At 53.6% G+C, this 18,940-nt stretch overlaps 1 pseudogene across 1 annotated transcript; it reads left to right on the forward strand.

The window, feature by feature from the left end:
• The first annotated feature begins 3,891 nt into the window (after positions 1 to 3,891).
• Positions 3,892 to 12,484, forward strand: LOC130835943 (zinc finger and SCAN domain-containing protein 4-like; annotated as a pseudogene). The gene is made up of 3 exons (XR_009049066.1): positions 3,892 to 5,190; positions 7,426 to 7,472; positions 12,265 to 12,484. The product of XR_009049066.1 is annotated as a zinc finger and SCAN domain-containing protein 4-like (transcript).
• Positions 12,485 to 18,940: the final 6,456 nt, after the last annotated feature.

Genomic DNA, 18,940 nt, shown 5'->3' on the forward strand with positions numbered 1-18,940 from the left:
GCTCGGCTCGAACAGGCCCGCTCTCCCCTCCCGCGTCTGCAGCCGGGCGCCCCGCCAGGCCTCGAGTTTCGGGAGATACGCGAGCAGGACAGGGACATCTGAGAGGGCGTCACTGTCAAAACCATCTCGGCGTGTGTGTCAACACGAGCTGAAGGAGCCCCACGCGTTTAACCTGCAAAGAGGGCGGCTCGGACCCCCGGTGGCGGCCTCACAGACGTGTGGCCCTACTTAAGAGACCAGGCTGGGCCTGAGAAAATCAGAGCAATGGAACAGCCAGCAGGTGGGAGGTGGAGAAGGAAAGCGCTCTGGGGACCACAGGGAGCGCCTTGTCCCCGGAGCCTCCAGACCCCCTCGCCCGTTGGAGGACCGCGCGGCCCGTGAGTCTGCACCAGTATCTTCTAAGACCCTTCTTGGCTCTAAGGGCTCACGACATAAGGAGCTCAAAGGGAAAAGAAAAGACCAGGAAGGATGGTCTTAAGGGATGGACATGAGAGTTCACAGTCACAGGAAGATCTCGGCAGAAACCCTGTAGCCTCTGCTCACGCAGAACTTTCTCTCACCATTATTAGGTTTTCGGCGACGGCAAGTGCAGTTCACCAGAGGGAGGACGGGATTCCCGGAGAACTCTCCCCATACCGCCCGGAAGAGACTGGGCTGAGGCCGGTTCTGCTGGTGCACGTCCAGCGTGTGCTTTAACCCTCAGGCTCACCGGGGTCCTGCAGCCTCTTACCTCCCAGACCCAGGTCCGTGCCCGGCTCACGGCGGCTCAGGAAGGATTTGCGCAGTGTCACCCCGGCAGCCCGCCTGGAGCAGGACCATGGCTGAGAAGAGACACTGCTGCATCCAGACTCGGCCCTAGAACATGTCCTGGGAAAATCCAGTCCCACGTCCTTCAAGGTCAGAACCCTCCACATCCCGGCTACCTCACAAGAGAGCAGGGGTCAGTATCGGCCTTTGGAGAAACTGCTGCACATTTTAAAGATCAAACAGGGAGTAACAGTTTGGCAAGTGGCTCCTGCGCTGTTGGGTGCCAAGACGTAGAACATTCTGGAACTGACGCCCAGAGAGAACAAAGCCCGGGAGTGTGCCGTTGGCTTTTACGCCAGAAAATCCGGCGTCCAAGCGGCCTCTGGATCTGCGGCTGGGTGTCTGCTGGCAGACCCGTTGCTGCTTCTGATGTGACAATAGGAAGAGGTCTTTCTGTTTGCACACGGGGTGGTTGGCGTCTGGGCTGGAAGCAGAATGCACAAAAGAAGTCGTCTGTCGTCTCGAGACAAATGACTCAGAGATCACGGAGACGCAGAGAGAAATTCAATTAGTTCTTCTGGGCCGTGAAGTGCCGTCCCCTCTTCCAGATGCAGTTCCCAGATTAACACAGAAGATGGCGAGCAGAGCAGACCCACCGGCACGAGGAGAGACGCCCCGAGGAACCGGTCCCCCTCCCGCCGGTCAGTCAGACCCTGACCCGCTTCCGGCGGCCACACCACAGGCCCGGGCTGACCACCCACCCTGAGCCCACTCCCCAACTCTCCCCGGGGTCCGGCTCCTGCAGAACGGAGGGAATTATAATAAAAATAGCAACGGACGATTCCTGGAGCACTTACTGTCCGGCCCTGGACACGGGGGTGGGGGGGGGGGAAGTATTTGTGTGCGTGTGTGCGTCTGTGTGTGTACATGTGCGTCTGTGTGCGTGTGTGTGTATGAAAGTGCCTGTGTCTGTGTGCGTCTGTGTGTGTACATGTGCGTCTGTGTGCATGTGTGTGTATGAAAGTGCCTGCGTGTGTGTATGTCTGTGTGTGTCTGTGTGCGTCTGTGTGTGTACATGTGCATCTGTGTGTTTGTGTGTGTATGAAACTGTGTGTGGAGTCTACATGTGCATGTGCGTGTGTGCTTGCGTGGGTAGATGTGTTTGCATGTATGTGTGTGTAATTGTGTGTGTGTGTCTGTGCTTGTTTGTGTATGACAGTTTGTGTGTGTGTGTATCTGTGTGTATGTCTGGGTTTGCACACGTGTTGTGTGTGTGTGTGTGTGTGTGTGAAACCATTTGGTTGCTTTGGTTGGAGAAACAGCTTCTGAGGTGCAGGTCAGGTTGGAGGAAGGGTGGGCACTTGCAGGAATAAAGGCGTCCACGGTGGGGAGGTCCCGCCCTGGGACTGAGGCCCGGGGGCAGCTCTGGCCTCAGAGGCGTCCACCTGGTGGAGTCCGCGGCTTCCCCGTACACCCCTGCCTGGTGTCTCTCTCTCCAAGCGATGTCATCCTCCCAGTTTACATGTGATGTAACAGATACGTGTCTACAATACATTGTCCAGGGTGATGCAAACGCCCCGTAAGCATCTGGGTTTTACCAGCCCAGGACCCCACAAAGATCCCCCCGTGCTTCTTAGGTTGTCTTGAAAAGCCAGATGGCCTGCTGTGGGTCACAGGTCACAGGTCAGCCACATGGAGGACACCAGGGAGCACCCTGTGTGAAGAGCGAGGGAGTGGCCTGGTGGGGGTCTCTGAGCACCAGCGGCTCCTTCCTGATGGGACGGAGCCCTCCTGCTACCCATGGGAAGAGTGGCTGCCTGGACAGAGGGACCCCAGACGCTTCCGCCCACGGTGGGCTGGGGTCGAAGTCCCTCACCTTGTCTCAGGCATCTATTAAACACAAAACACCATGCTGAGTGCTAGAGGGGTCCAACATAAGGAAACAGGATGCCCCCCCCACCCCGCTCTCAGGGGATTTACCGTCCCCCCCAACCCCGGAGAGAGCACAGAGCAAAACACTGTCCCGTCCAGAGGACAGCAGCCCGGCCGGCCACCCACAACAGCAACCCGCGCAGGTGTGGGGAGTGTCTGTCCTGAGCAGGTGGGAAGGGGGGGCCCCGGCACGGGGCACCCGCCAAGCACGCCCTCCAGGGCCCCCAGGCCTCGGCCATCACCCCCGGGGCAGCCCGGCCCGGTCCTGCCCCATGAGGGTTCCGGGCTTCTTGCGGTCCTCCTGCAGTTGGGAATCCCTCACGCGTCCAGACGAGCTCTGGCTTCTGGGACAGAAACTGAAGTTGGTTGGACGTGAAACTTACCAAAATGTCTCGTCCGTTCCTCCAGCCGCGAGGACCCGTGAGACGCAGGGGAGTGTCTGGCCTCGGCCTCGTGGCCAGAGCCTCTCTGGAAGCCCCCGTTCTGTCTCCTGCCACCTGGCGAGGCGGGACCCCCGGAGAGGCCGGGTGGGGGGAAGGGTGGGAGCGCTGGCTTCCGCAGACCTGGCCGTGGGCCTCAATGTCCCATGAGCCAAGTGGGGCTGTGAGACCTGCTCTGGGGTGTGAGGCGCTGGTGCGGAGCTTCTGGGCCACCTGCCCCCCAGACCCCTCCCGGCCTCCCCGAGACTCCTCCGCCCTTTCCCGCAGAGGCCCTGGGCTGGCAGGGCCGGCGTCTCGCCCCAGGATGGACGGCAGCGTCTGCGTCCTCACTTCGATTTCCTCTTCACACCAGCAGGCGGTCGGTCCCCACCCCGCGTGACGCCACTCCTGCACCCCAGCATCCTCTCCAGACGCCACCCCTCCCCTGGGCCTGGACTGCGGGTCTCCCTGCTGTGTTCTCAGGACCTGGCCCCTCCCCTAGGGTAACACACAACACAGGAATCATCACTCGTGTGAGTGCCTGTCCCGCCCACGCAGACAGCACGCTCCGTGGGACAAGGGTCACGCCCTCCCTCGTCAGTGCCGTGCTCCCGAGTCGCGCTCAGAGGTGGTCAGTAAAAACGTATCTCACTGACGTCAGATGAACCCCGTTCAGAAAGCAGCCCAGCCGTCAGCCCAGCTTGAAGTTCAGTCTTCTGGAGGAGATCTCCAGAAACAGGGGACTTTAAGAACTAAATCCTGTAAGCTGCATCTCTGAGAAACATGGCCAAGAATGGACTTCGAGTTCAGAAATTCATTTCTATGTGAACCATCCAGGGATGACCCAAGATCAGCACATACAGACTTGAAGCCCAGCCGAGGACCTGCTCTCCAAAAGGCTGAAGATATCCCTGAGCTTCAGAACACTCAGCACAGCTTATTGCAAAACAGCCGTAACGTATGTGCCAGGAAGGAACTGCAAAGACTCTACAGGTCATTTCATTTATGGCTGCAGCCAGGATGACATTACTTTTCAGGTGGCCCTGGAACAGTTTATGCTCAATAAGCCCTACAGTGAACGGTCTACTTTGAGAGAGAAATGGGAATCCAGGGGTAGAAACCTGGAGAAATTCATAGAAGACCTGAGTGATGACTGCATGAGGCCACCTGGCTTAGTCCATGTCCACATGCAGGGAGAGGAAGCCCTCATTTCTGAGAATATGCCCTTAAAAGAAGTCATTGTTCATCTAACAAAACAGTTGTCAATAAGAACCCCAGCAGGGGTGAACATGGGGACACCCTGCTGGACTGTGCAAGACACTTCCCTGGAAACAGGACAAAGATAAAGATAAAAAAAAGTGGTGGCAACATTCCTTTGAAAACTTGTCAAGTAGATGACGGTGTTGCTAGTCCAAGCAATCATGCACCTTTCCTACTCATTGTCCAAGAAGAGAGCTGCGCGAGGCCTGAAGAAGGAGGTGTGTCTTTGGAGAATCCACGCAGCTCCAGAAGAGCAGGTCCAGTCCCCTCCAGGTCCCGGGAAAGGTCCCTGAAAGGACCCTCCTATCAAGATGTCCTTATGGAGGTGGAACCAGAGTTTCTCTCCAAGCCATACCAGGTCACCCTTGAGCTTGTTTCTACCCACGAGAGCACTGAGGGGGACTCTGCATGTGGGGAACACCAAGAAAGATCCCACGGAGCCCCAAAAGTATACAAATGTGAGAAGTGTCCCAAGATCTTTAGGTATTCTTCTCGGTTAAAAGTTCACCAGAAAAGACACAGTCATGAAAGGACATATATTTGTGCCGAGTGTGGCAAAGGCTTCTTCCAGGCATCAGACCTACGTGTGCATCAGAGGATTCATGCAAAGGAGAAGCCTTTCACGTGCAGCACGTGCGAAATGGCCTTCAGCCACAAAACCAACCTCCGGGCTCACGAGAGAATCCACACGGGAGAGAAGCCCTACGTGTGTTCCCTTTGCCAGAGACCCTTCCACGCGTCCTCCACCTACCACCGCCACCTCAGGCTTCACCAGAAACTTGCCCTCAAAGGTGCTCCCTCCGCGCTAAAAGCTTCTTTGGCCGTGGCCCCAGTGCGACGTACATACATATGTGTGTGAGTGTGTGTGTGTCCATAGCCCTGTCCTTCTCCATTCAGAACATACTTCACAATTTCCTGACGTTACTTCCCATTGTCTTGCCCCCCCTAAAGTGTAGGTGTAAGGAAGGCAGGCAGTTTCTCAGTTTTGTTCACAAACCCATCTCAGGTGCTTTGAAATAGCTGACACATTTCACATGCCTAATAAATATCTGTGGAATACGTGAAAAAAAAAAAAGCTTATCTCACGTACCAGTTGTCTTTAGAGAGGCTGAAGGAGGCTTCTGGAACTCAGGATTTCTGTACGGTCACCCGACAGCTTCGCTCAGGCGGTTTGCTGAGGGACGCGCGACAGCTATCCCTGGAAGCAGCCCCTCTGCAGACCTCTGGGCCTGGGGACCCGGACAGGTGCCTGGAGGCACAGACTTCCCTTCCCTCCTCTGGCCTGGAGACGAAAGCCAGGCTGCAGCCTCCGGGCCTGCTTCCTCCAGGATTCCACCAAGATCTCCTTCCTCGAGACCAGGGATTCTCAGTGTCTGCACTGTTGACATTTGGGACCACACAGTCCTTGGTTGGGGGCTGTCCTGTGCATTGCAGGGTGTTGAACAGCATCCCCGTCCTCTGCCTGCTGGATGCAGGCAGGTGCTTAGTAGCATCCCTGGGTGACAGCCCAAAATGTCCCTGGATATTGCTGACTGTCCCTGGGGCAGAGTTGCCCCAATGAGGGCCACGGTCCTAGATCTGCCACTCTCGGATGGGTGAGAAGAGAGAAGGAAGGGAAAACCAGGCCGAGGAAAAGAATATCCCTTCCCCCCAACCCCGCCCTGAGACAGGAGGAAACAGGTGAGCCGCACACCCTGCTTGTCCATACTCTTCCCCAGGGTCCCTCCTGTGTGCGCACACAGTTGTCCAAGAGACAGAGGAGAGCAGGGGAGTGTCCTCCATGCTTCACAGGAGATGCTCCTGGGGTCCCTTTAGAGCACCCAACATATGGAGAGAAGAGATTCCCAGGAAGGTGCCTTAAAAACAAAAAAGGGAAAATGAAAGAGGACTCCCAAAGATGCCATACAAGGTCATCCCCTTAAAACCGTCACCCTCAAGACACAGCCCAGTACTGTCCTGGGAAACCAACATCTCTCCCCATGACTCTGCAGCCACTCTGGTGGGGGTGCTCGGTGAGACATGAGGAGGAAATGTCTGAGTTCTTTCCTTCTGATCTGACCTGCTCCCTGACAGGCCGCTTCCCTCCTGGGGTACGTGGGGGCAGTGGCTGCCAGGATGTCAGGTGTGGAGAACTGCGTCCCACCCGAGTGGGCCCCTTTCTCTCCGTGGGCAGCCCACCCTCTACTCCAGGAAACAGTTTTCACCAGGAATTATGCTATATCTTTCTATTTGTGATGGTTAATTTTATGTCAATTTGCCTAGGCCAGGGCACTCAGTCTAGATGTTGCTGTGTTTTGTAAACATGACACACATTTAAATCAACAAACTTTGAGTAAAACATGTGACCTTCCAGTCCATTGAAAGCCTTATGGGCCAAGACAGAGGTTTCCTGAAGAAGGAATTCTCAAGGCTGCAACACAGAAATCCGGCCTCCGTGTCCAGCCTGCTGGACACCCCGCAGGTGGTGGACTTGCCAGGTCCCATAATCACATGAGTCGGTTCTTTGGAATAAACCTCTCTCCTCCTGTCTCTATGGAGACAGAGACAGGGGTGATGGAGATGGGGGCACAGAGATGGTTCTCTCAGTCTGGTTCTCTGCAGGGCCCTCACTGATGCGCTAGAGATCACCTGAGCATCCTGGACCGAGGTGGGGGATGTATTTTGTCTCCCAAGATCCCATTAAATGGAGTGCAGAGGGAAAGCAGAAACCTACAATAACAAAGAGAAAGCAAGCAAAGCCGTAAAAGCGCGTGAGATTTCAACAAACTTTCGGAACGTGGAGAGTGAGGAAGGCACTCTGCCTGAGAGATCACAGAGCAGGTGGGGGCCAGAGGCTCCAGGTTTGAAGGAGAACACGGGTGAGACGAGGGGCGAACGCGAAGACGAACGAGAAGCCTGTGAGGGCACGGGCCCCCTCCCTCCCCACAGAGCACGAACCACAGCCAGCTGTGTGCCCGCGGGGCTTCTCCTTAAAGCAAGCAAACTGTGAACCACAGAAGATGTCCACGTTCTGCCTCTGAGCAGCACCCCCAGCTTGATGACGGTCTCCTGGTCCCCTCACCCGCAGGTCAAGTCCACCAGTCGGAAGAACCCAACCGCCCCCTCAGAGCTCCCGTGGGTGTTTTGTGCTTCATACTTAAGCACACGTGGACACGCACAGACCACCAGATATTTAAGGAGATCTGGCCGCACAGAAGACAAAGTGCGAGACAAACACAAAGGAAAACAAGCTCTTAGAGGATATAGGTTATCCAGAAAAAAATAGTAGGACTTTCATTTTTTTCTATTTTCAAAAAGATTCGGTATAACACTGAGCCCGTGGTTGTGGGGTTGGGGGAAGGCCAGGAAAGGGAAATATTGAACAGTAGGAAAGCGCCTTTAAAAGTGAAAACAAATGCAAATTTAAAAGCAAAAATTTCGTATAGAAAGTTAAGGCGGTACAATTTTGGAATTCTTCTAGAAAATAGAACAATAGGCTATAGAAAAAAGAACCATAACTAGAAAGCTAAAGGAAAAAAATGAGGATTAACCCACACGAGACAGACCCAGAAAGGAAGACTAAAGAAAATCATCTGAGAAATAATACGAGAAAATATCTCAGACTATTCCAGAAAGAACATTCCGCCACCAAGTAGCAGCAGAGGGAGAGTGAAATGTCAGATCGTCGAAGATGAAGATCCTAAAAACTTCCAAGGGAAAGCCACACTGGTTCCCCACTGCTTCTTTCTGGTGTCATTATCTTATAAACACCAGATACTGGAAGACAATGTAGCTGAAATCATCAACCATGGAGTGCTTTTCTCAAACTAGGTTTGTATACCTAGCTAAGTCACAGTCAAACGGGAAGGCTGGAAGATACCTTTTTAAATGTGTAAGTACAAAAAAACTTTATGATGCATGTACTCTTTCTTTTAAAAAGCAAACAAACTGGGAATATATTCAGAAAAACAAAGGCGTGAACCAAGGTATAAAATCTGGTTATGCTCATTGATTTTATTTTCCCTCTCCCTCCCAAGAATGTTCTACCATCATTAGACTGTTTAGGTTTTGGTGGGTGGGTGGTATTTGTAAGACCAAATTCAGGGGAGAAATAGAAGGAAAAATGATGTGAAGGTTAGGAATGAAAAAATGAATTTTTAAATACTTTAAAAGAGACACTGGAGACGCTGATGGAGAGAGGAAAGCGGATGGGAGAGGAAAGGGGGATTTTAAGAATGAGTGTTGTCTATGTTGCTTCAACATGGTATTTGAGAAGTCTAAGCAGGAATTCTGGTTATTTTCAAGTGAATTTTTCATTAGTGAGATGCCTTCCTTCGACTTCAAGGCTCCTATGAGACTGGACCGCCTGGGTTGTGTTTTCATAGGGTTATAAATTAACAACAGTAATTTCAGCTTCAAACCACAGATCATAAAATCAAAGGAAAGATGATGCGAAAAGTCAGGGAAGAGGGGCATATGATACAGGTGAAACTGAGAAACAACATTTTATTCTTTTAATCAGAAAAATGCAGATTTATGGGAGGAGTTTTAGAAAAGCTGAAAGGTAAAAACAATGGCAGATGTACCCATGCTAAATAACGGAAGATAAAAATAAAAGGATTTTTAAAGTGATAGTAAAACGGCATTTAAAAACTCATGAAACTGAGCAGGCATCAGGGGACGTTCATCCGGCTCTGTGCTCTGAAAGGGCTGTGTAGAATCATCCGTGTTTCTTAAGATAGGTTACTTCTCAGCAAAGTTGATGATTACACCCTTGAAACCCACCCTTGTAACCAGTGCAATGATACTTGAAGTTGAAATAGCAAGTATCCGTGTTAAAAAGGGAACATTATGTTACTCTTATTTTCGGATATGACTGGTGATAGGCTAAAGAAATTCAAGAGAATCAACAACAGCAACCACAACAAGAAAACTGCCTTACCTAGTAAGGAACTAATAAGACAGCCCGACTCAAACCTCCCAAAACCATGAGCTCTGCTGAGGCCACGCGGCCTCCGAGTTTTACTGGGTCGGTGTCCTTGCGTCTCTCATCTTGCCTCTTTTCCACTCAGCGGCGCGGTGTAAGGGTCGCGATAAGAATAAGAGTAACCTCCTTCCTCAAGCGCTCACCACGTCCCCCGTACATATGTGATGTCACATACATCATGACTCATTCATGTACATTTATGATTTATTCCTATACATTTGGTCCTGCAGCTTTCAGGATCTCAGTTCCCTGACCAGGGATGGAACCTGTACCCCCCGCAGCAGAAGCGCGACATCCTAACCACTGCATCGCCAGGGAAGTCCCACCCGGGTGATTCACATGTGTTCCATACAGCCTTAGCTTCAGCTTGTGGGTTAGAGTACCGAAGGTTAGCAGAGCTAAATGTTTCACACAGATTTGTATTTACAGAGAACGAAAAGCCTGGATTTTCAGTCCATGTTCCTCTGGATACAGTCTACGTCCTCACCACCTGCCCCCTCCCAGGTGTGTCCCTCTCCCACGTGTGTCCCTCTCCCAGGTGTGTTCCTATCCCAGGTGTGTGTACAGGTAAATGTCTGCCCTCCGTGGTGAGCTGGACCTTCAGCCTGGCCTTCTTAGGCTCGTCAGTAATTATTGGCGGAAAGTGTGTTTGTGAGAAGGGTCGCCTTACAAAAAGGATGCACGCACACAGGAAGACTAAGTGCAAGGACCCACCCCCTCTCTGCGACTCTGCGTTCGCGGGTCCACCAAGGTCAGGTACCGGCAGGGATGCTGCCTCACTGCCCCGGAGTCAACTTCATCAGCACCTGCTCCACATTCTCGAGAGACTGAAACACACGCTGCTGCCTCAGTGATCTCTAACTCAGCGTCTTTCTGGCGCTGATCAGCAGCATTTACTCGGAACGTTTTCCCAGTCATTTATTTTTGTCCTCACCCAGCTGACATTCTATTTTGCACTCATTTTTATTTAGTGTCTTTCGCTTTTGTATAGCCTTCTCTAATTGCTATGCTTGTTTTAGGAGGCTGGAGATGTTCTACCCTTTGCTCCTTTAGAACCTGCCCCCTGTCCATCCTCACTGGCGTTGCTTTAAGACGGGGGTTGGTATGGGCCATCAGTACCGACCATGGGGCTGTCCTCCGCGGGTCCAGGGCTGAGTCCTTCACGGGCACAGGGAGAGCGCTGGGGGCGGGAAGTCAAGTGGGCAGTGCCTGGGGACGAGACCTCCACTTTGTTCTAAATTTAATAAAGGGAAGGGATGCGGCCACGAGTGGGGAGAGGCCAGGATCTCCCCTAACGACTCTAACTGGACTAATCTGAGCCTACGGCGCCTCCCTCACCTCATCCTCCTGTGCCCTGACGGAGGCCCTGGGGACACAGCGTCGCTTCGTGGGGACCCTGCCCGGAGTGCATGACCGGAATCTGGTGAGGAGGAAACAACAGACAAACCCAAGCTGAGGGACGTTCTACAAAGTGACTGGCCGGTCCTCTTCCAAAAGTCAAGAAAGACAAAAAGTGTGAAGCCTGTCACAGATCTGCAGAGATGACCCTGGTAAGGGGGAAAGCATGTCTACAGAGGATGTGACTGATACAGGGGATGGAATGTGAACACGCGCTGTGGACAGGCAATACAGCTGATCAAAGTGAAGCGTGTTGATTTTGATGGTTACACCATAGCCATGACACGTGTGACCCAGATACACGCAGAGATGATAACCTCAAGGTGAAGGCAGAGACAGAGCCTGTCAGCCACACCGGAGGCGGGGGGTCTGTTGCAGAGTCTCCGCTGCAGCCTCAGAAGGGACCCACCCGGCACTCTGAGGGCGCGCGTCCCGCCTCCACCCTGTGGGATGTAAGTGTCTGCTGTGTGTCCAGCCGCCCGAGCCAGTGGGCAGAGATGTTCTGGGGGCTTTGGTTTCTGCTCTGAATGCAACGGCCAGGAGGGCGCTGGTGAGTTTCAAGCAGACGAGGGCTGTGATCTGAGTGACACTTTAATGGGATCTCTGGATTCAGGTGGAAATAGGAGAGTGCAGGAGGAGGAGGCAAAGAAGAACACGGGGAGGCCAGCGAGCAGGCTGCTCACCCAGGAGAGAGCGGGGCCTTCGGGCAGGGGGAGGGTGCGGCCCCAGCAGCCTCTAACCGTGGGCTCCGGGGGATGAGAGGACTGAGAAACAGCCCAGGCCCCTCCCCAGCCAAAGCTGCCACCCCAGACGGAGCCTTTGCCTGCAGGCCGGAGGGAACCAAGCAGGCTGGTCAGAGGATTGAACACGTTCACCCACACTTTCCCCCACGGCGCTCACGGCCCGGCTGACAAGCCCAGTCCGTAGGAAGGGGGCGCAGCCAGGTCTCTCCCGGGGGGGAAGCGGGGTGGATGGGGCGGGGCGGGGGGGGAGGAAGGACCCCAGAAGCCTGTTCCTCAATGTGGCAGCCCCAGAAAGTGCCTTTTCATGCTGGAAGCCGAGTAAGGCCGTGTCTCACTGGTGACCTCTTTTTTTTTTTTAAGCTCTTTATTGGACTATAATTGCTTTACGCTGTTGTGCCAGTGTCTGCTGTACAGCAAAGTGAATCAGCTGTATGTATACACATATCCCCATATCCCCTTCCTCCCCACCCTCTTCCTAAACATCAAAATTCAGAAACAGGACTGCAAGATCTCTACGTTCAGGGAAAGAATCAGAAACCAGCAAAGTGCCTGCCCCCTGCCCCCCGCCCCCGGTGGGAAGGACACTGAATGCTGGAAGAAAGAGGAACACACAGTTTCCCTGTAGAGAGAACAACTTACCATCGATACAGGAAATATGAACAAGTGGAGAATCTGTTTGTAATTGGCGACTAATGGAAGCTCGTGATGCTAATACCAGGTTGGGGGGAGGACGGGGGTGGGGGCAGGACCGCCCTTAACGACTCTGTGTTCATGTGAGTCTGCAGCGCCTTCCCCACAGAGCAGGGCGCTCGCCGGGGGCACACGCCCCGCAGGCGGGGCTCCACCCCAAGGACGAGGACAGGACAGAGGAGTGGACGGTAGCACCGTCTGTGACTCCAGCCCGGACCCGGGCCCGGGGCCTCCGGGAGCAAACGCTCAGCCTGGGCAGAGTGCGCGACTCTGCTGTGGCCACAGCCCGGAGCCGCACGCGCGACACCGTGAAGGGGGGAGTTGCATGAACAAGACCCCACAGCCCCCGGGCCCAGTCGCGAGCCAGAGGCAGCTGGGCCCGCAGGTGAGCCGTTTATCAACATATCAACATGGCTGGTTCAATGGACTGAAGCTTGCAGACCCCGCATCCCTGTTGGAGGGACGTACGCAGGCCCATCCTCACAGGTTATCAACACTCTGCCGCCCTCACGTGCCCACCTTGCCACCCCCACCCCACAGAGCCGTGGCTGCAGTTACTACCACCGACAGTGGAGGGTCAGGAGGCCCAGACAGCGTCGCAGGGCTGGTCGGTGCCCGAGTAGGATGCCCGGTGCCCTGGCCACTAAGCCTCCCTGCAGAGAGCACGCACGGAGCACCCGGCCCTGTCTTCTCTCCTGTTGGCCCGGGAGCCTCACACCCCAAATCAGGGCACTGGAGGGGCGTGGGGCTCCGTGTGCCCAGAGCACCCTGTCCCAAAGGCACGGGGGTGCAGCAGTGACCACAGGCTTTCTCTCTGCAGGAAACAGGACACAGGCTTGGGGACTGGGGATGCTGCAGGGAGGGAGGGAGGGAGGAAGCGGGGGAAGGGAGGGAGTGATGGGTGAGACGGCTGATGGGTTCCAGTAGGAACATCTCGGTGCCTTCTGTTCATGTCCTGAGAATAGGCTTGGGATGAACTGGGCATTGTCTAGACCCCACATCTCAGAGCCTTCCCCTGAAGACATCCAGTGGGCAGAGGGGATGAGGTCTGAAGGTCAGCAAAGAGGTGACTCTATGGCTGAAGATTGGGGGTGAACTTGGGGACAGGCTGTAGTTGAAAGCTTGGGAATGCAAAGCAAAAAATAGAGAAGGCCAAGGTCAGAGCTTGAGAGACTGTTTGCCGTGAACCAGCCTCAGAGGCCAGCTAAGTCACCTAACTCACCCACCCTTTGCCTCTGTTCCTTATTAATAATGTGGACCCGTACATTTGCAATAATATACGTGACCTCTTTCCTGCTCAAATCCCAGATTTTGAAAAGAACGTTATCGGGAGCAAGACATGTTACCGTCTTCAAAATGAGAACCTGTAAACCCTGGGATTGCATCAGATAAAAAGGCAATGGACCGAAATGGTTATAACCTCCCCTCTCAAACCCTGGGAGGACAGAGACTTCCGAGCCCACAGGAAGAAGTGCTCAGACAGACAGGGGCCGCCACCTCTGCTAGCCGCACACCGGAGTGGGAGTGACACCCCCCCAGCCGGCCCCTGGGCAGACAGCAGTCAGGAGCTGGGAGGCCAGGAAGGAGGCCAAGCGGAAAATGAAGTAACGATAACTCCTTGGTATTGACGAAAAGGGAGAACTCTCACCTGCTGAGTCCCTGACACAGTATCAGAAGGTATTTCAGAAAAGTCACGGCTTGGATCACCAAGAGTCCCCTTGCAGCCACGACCAGGGGCCTCTCTGCTCCCAAATGACAGCATTTGGCACAATCGAAAGTCCTCTGCTCTCTGGGTGCTCCTCCTTCATCTCCCCTACAAGCCCCATCTGTGTCTGCAGCTGCCTCCTCACTCACCTTCTGCCTCCAGCCTGGCAGCTCCATTCCCCACCTCCCCATCCATCATCCATCATCCATCCACTATCCATCCACCCATCCATCACCCATTATCCATCCACCATCCATCCATCCATCCATCACCCATTATCCATCCACCATCCATCCATCCATCCACCCACCATCCACCCACCCATCCATCCATCCACCATCCATCCACCATCCATCACCCAATATCCATCCACCATCCATCCATCCATCCATCACCCATTATCCATCCACCATCCATCCATCCATCCACCATCCATCCATCACCCATCATCCATCCACCATCCATCCATCCATCCACTATCCATCCATCCATCCACCATCCATCCATCCACTATCCATCCATCCATCCATCACCCATTATGCATCCACCATCCATCTATCCAGCCATCGCCCATTATCCATCCACCATCCATCCATCCACCATCCATCCACCATCCATCCTTCTATCCAGCTGTCCATCCTTCCACACATCCTTTCATCCATCTGTCCATCCATCCTTCTATCCAGCTGTCCATCCTTCCACACATCCTTTCATCCATCCATCATCCATCCATCCATCTAGGCACACACCCCCACCCACCCCTTCATCTATTCACCCATCCACCTATATACCCACCCATCCATCACCCATCCCTCCATCATCCATCCATACAGCATTTGTTCATGCATCCTTCCATCCACACCCACCCATCCATCCACCCACTTGTTTGTCTGGAGGTCATGTGTAATGTGCTCCGTCTAAAGAGAAGATGTGTATCTTTTCCTGCAGTGTCTCTTCACTGGTCTTAGATGACATACCAGCTTCTCAAGGTGACAGACAAGGTCCTTCATGGTGGGTCCTTGCTTACTGTCCTGTCATCCTCCTACCCTTGCCCTCCAAGTTCCACACAAGGAGTTCATCTCATCCCCAAGCAGATCGGGCTGAGTCCCTCACCTCCGAGTCTCTCACTCCGAGTCCTTGGCACAACCCGTTTAAAGGTTCTGCCTCGTGAGACAGACCCGACCACCACCCATCGATCCTTTTGCTGTCAGCTCGCGGGTCTTAGCCGAGTCGTGACTTTCTTCAGCTGAACTCCCAAGGCCCCTCACCCACCCTGCCTCTGGGAGCACATTAATAATAACGGCGTCTACCTCAGAGAAGCGTTCTGAGCACTAAATGAGATTGTGCGTGTCAGGTGCTCAGCACAGGGCCTGGACCACGACTGTCCCTGACGACCCACCAGCCATCATAATGGTCCTCTGAGTCCCTCTGTGAAACCGATATCCCATTGAAGTAGCCTTTCCCAGCCCCCAAGATGGGCCTCCGGAGCGTCTGTCCACACCCCTCCCTAGAGCCTCTCGCCCATGTTTTATCCGTGTGCCTCCCCAGCCCCCACTGAGCCGAGCCCTTCAGGAACAGGTGCTGGCCCCACCCCACAGGCACCCAGGTAGGTATTCACTGCTGAACATCCCCAGGCCTATCACCTTAATGAGGGGGAAACTGAGCCTTGGAGAAGTTAGGGACCTTACCCAAACCTACCTTGTGAGTAAGCGATTGAATACAATTCACTCTTCAACAAACTCCAGCGCTCAATGCCCTTCCTACGGGGAAGGGTTTGCCACCATCAGAAAGAGCAAAGGGGCATCCAGGCCCAAGGATGCCTGTGCCAAGTCCAGCACCTTGACAGGCGTGGGGCACTGTGCCAGGCTGGGGTGCCGGAGCGAGGACAGGTGGGCAGGAGCAGAGGCCAGGCAGCCATAGCGGGGGTTCTGGTGGAAAGGCCCTCTTCCGCCAGGATTCTGGGGTCTGGGCTTTACCTCACACACTCCCAGGCCCGCAGAGGAAACTCAGCAGGGCCGTGAGGCAGGCGGACGGGAGGGGGCGGTTTGCAGAGGAGGCCCCGGGTGAGAAGCTGGGCAGAGCTGACGTGGTGTCAGTTGACAGACACACAGAGGCCATGGAGACGTGCGGGCGAGGACAAAGCTTAGAGCTGGCGGGGTTTGTGGTGCCGGGAGACCTCCACGTGGGGGTGACTAGCAGGTTATCCGACTCAGGATCTGGGCCTCAAGGAGGGTGGGTGGCTTGCACACATCTCGGGGGCCATCGGGGCACGAGATACCTGGAGAAAGGATGCAATCCTCCAGGAAGGGGCTGTGGAGCAGGACGATAAAAAGGACAGGCCCCAAAGACCACGTGGGAGGCAGGGCTCGTGCAGGGAACACACACAGCCCAGCCCAAGGGGTCCCTGGAGGGAGGAAATTTAAGGTCAGACGGAAGATGTCCTTGAGCGTTGAACTAAGGAAGATGGACCACTTTTAATGAGCTACCGTGATTCCATACATCTAAACTCTATTTTTTTCAATAACCAACAGTGTATGAGAGCAAACACACCCATGAAACCTTCCACGAGGCCGTTTGGGTGTTTAAGTCCACATCTGAGGAGCGAGACCACATACAGTGTCTCCTCACTTGTTTCTTGATGAGCCTTAGATGCTTCCCTGATGGTGTCACATGGCACCATCCAAAGATGCACGTGTGGAGAGGAAAGAGTGGACAAAGAAAGGCAGTTCCTGCGCCAGGCGCTCTTTTACTTAAAGCTTCATCCTGGGAACACGGTAAAGAGAACGCCTGTGTGGACTTTCCTGACAATTCCCGAGCAGGATTCAGCTGGGCCACCTGACTCCTGTGTGACGCTGAGATGTGTGGCATCGCCATTGGAAAGGGTCTGGATGGACCCTCTCTGGCCTGCACCCCCCTGAGGCTCTGCTTGCAACCGACCTAAACCACACCTTCATCCCCTCCCCACCACTGAGGACGCCCTACAGGCTGATCTCCACCACCTCCTTGTTAATGCATTTTACTGCAATGCCAGAATGTCTGGGACAATTTCCCTCCATCGCTAAGTTCACATCTCTTTTCAAGACTCACCTCAAATTCCACACTTTCAGTGACTCATTTTAATAATTAATGAGACTGGAAACATTATTTCCATCTCCCCCGAAGATTTCCCTTGGGGTCCAGTCTCACATTCTAACATGACTCCAGAAAAAGATTTCCTAAATTCTCACAAGGACACTTACGATTCAGGTCGTAGCAAATTGTCTATGAAAAACAAACAAAAGAGTGTTTTGAGACAGTGATGGTTCTAAACTATTTAAATATATAGAAGTGCGAGTCATAAAAACAAGTCAATCACAGAGCAACCCCTCCCCTGCTGGACGTGGTCTCTTAGGTCTCCTCTGTAAAGGTAGGAGAATGGCTCTTTTCGAGTCGATTGGAAGTGGTTGATTTTCTAGTAACAGCTGTCATTCGGCTGACATTGTCTGTGTTCAGTCCTGCTACATAACTTCTCAGTCAGGCCAGGGGGTCATTAAGTTTTTATCCAGCAAAGCTTTGTTAAACATCTGCTGTGTACCAGGTGATAATCTAGGTGGCACAGGTTTAAAATGATTCAAAGTCAGTCTCTGAAGCTGCTAACAGTCTCGTTGGGAGGACTTCATGAGAGCAGGTGAGGAAAGTCTGGCGAGGTGCACGGCCTGAGGTCAGTGTCAAAAAGCAGTCAAATGCCTGGGGGAAGGGCGGACGGGGGGCGCCCGCGACTGGGTCACAGAAAGGCTTAGCGTGGCCCGGAAGTGGCCGTGTTGCTCAACAGGTCTTCACAGGCAGACGGGAGCGGCGCCGTGGACAGCACCCTAGGAGGAAGGGGTATCTCGCCATGGGGAGCTGTCAGTACTGCAAGGCAGACAGGGGTTTCAAGTGAAAGAGCTTAGAGATGGGGTTGGAACGGCCCGTGTCCATAAATAATACAGAAGTCGAGGAGACAAGAAAGCTCTTCCTTACAGTAGAACGCCTATGTCTGCCTCTATATGATATGATATTCCATTATATTACATTTTGTTATGTTGTATTATATCTTTGTCAATAATATCTAATAATAGATGTAGAAATAATAACAGACATAGGAGAAATGATGGGCTTAGAAAAGCACGAACAGATGCCAAAATCAGCAGACAGAGTTGAATGAGAAACAGAGTATTTCCACAGACTCAGCATACGTCCCCCCAATTACGAATTAATTAGGGTAGAACGTCACTTTCCAGTAGAGACACCACACTAACCACACTCGCAGTAACAAGGCCAACATGGCCGAGGTCGGATCCCCGATGTCACATCAGGACACAACACGCTTCGGTGACCGTCCCGCCCCAGGTGCGGGGCCTGAATCCACTCATGCAGACGCACCGATCAATCCAAATAACGGCCCGTCCTCTTCAAGGTCAAGACCGACCAGGAAAGCTGAGGAGTCCCTCCAGACAGAAGAACATTAAAGAGACGTGACGGCTCAGTGTCATTCCTCACCCAGGACCGGACTCCGACGGGAACTGAACACCCGAAAATGAGGCTGGCAGTTGGCATCACATGCTGTTGCCTGAGAATGAGACCAGTGGTTCCGAGACCCTGGCTGCTGGGTCCGCCTCCCCCCAGGGGCTCGTCGGAGTTTGCTGCCCTGCCACCCGGGCTCCCAACTCAGAGGGTCTGGGGTGGGGCTGGGAGGCTGCATGTCTAGCAGGTTCCCAGGAGCTGCTGTTGCTGCTGGTCCAGGGACCCCGCTTTGAGAACAACCAGATTAAGGCACACCAGGGTCAAGGTCAAATCTCCCAAGTTTCATGATTAAATCACATGTACGTGAAAGCATGTCTTGTTCTTAAGAAACACATACTGGGGTGAAGGGTCTTGACTGAATCTCAAGTTAAGTGGTTTGAAAAGTAGTGTGTGTGTATGCATGTGTGTGCGTGTGTATGTGCACGTGTGCATGCGTGTGCATGTGTGTGTGCATGCATGTGCGCGCGTGTGCATGTGTGTGCATGTGTGTGCACATGTGTGCGCATGTGTGTGCATTGCGTGCGTGCGTGCATTGTGT

This window comes from Hippopotamus amphibius, chromosome 14, assembly GCF_030028045.1.
Source record: "Hippopotamus amphibius kiboko isolate mHipAmp2 chromosome 14, mHipAmp2.hap2, whole genome shotgun sequence".
NCBI classification, from domain to species: Eukaryota; Metazoa; Chordata; class Mammalia; order Artiodactyla; family Hippopotamidae; genus Hippopotamus; species Hippopotamus amphibius.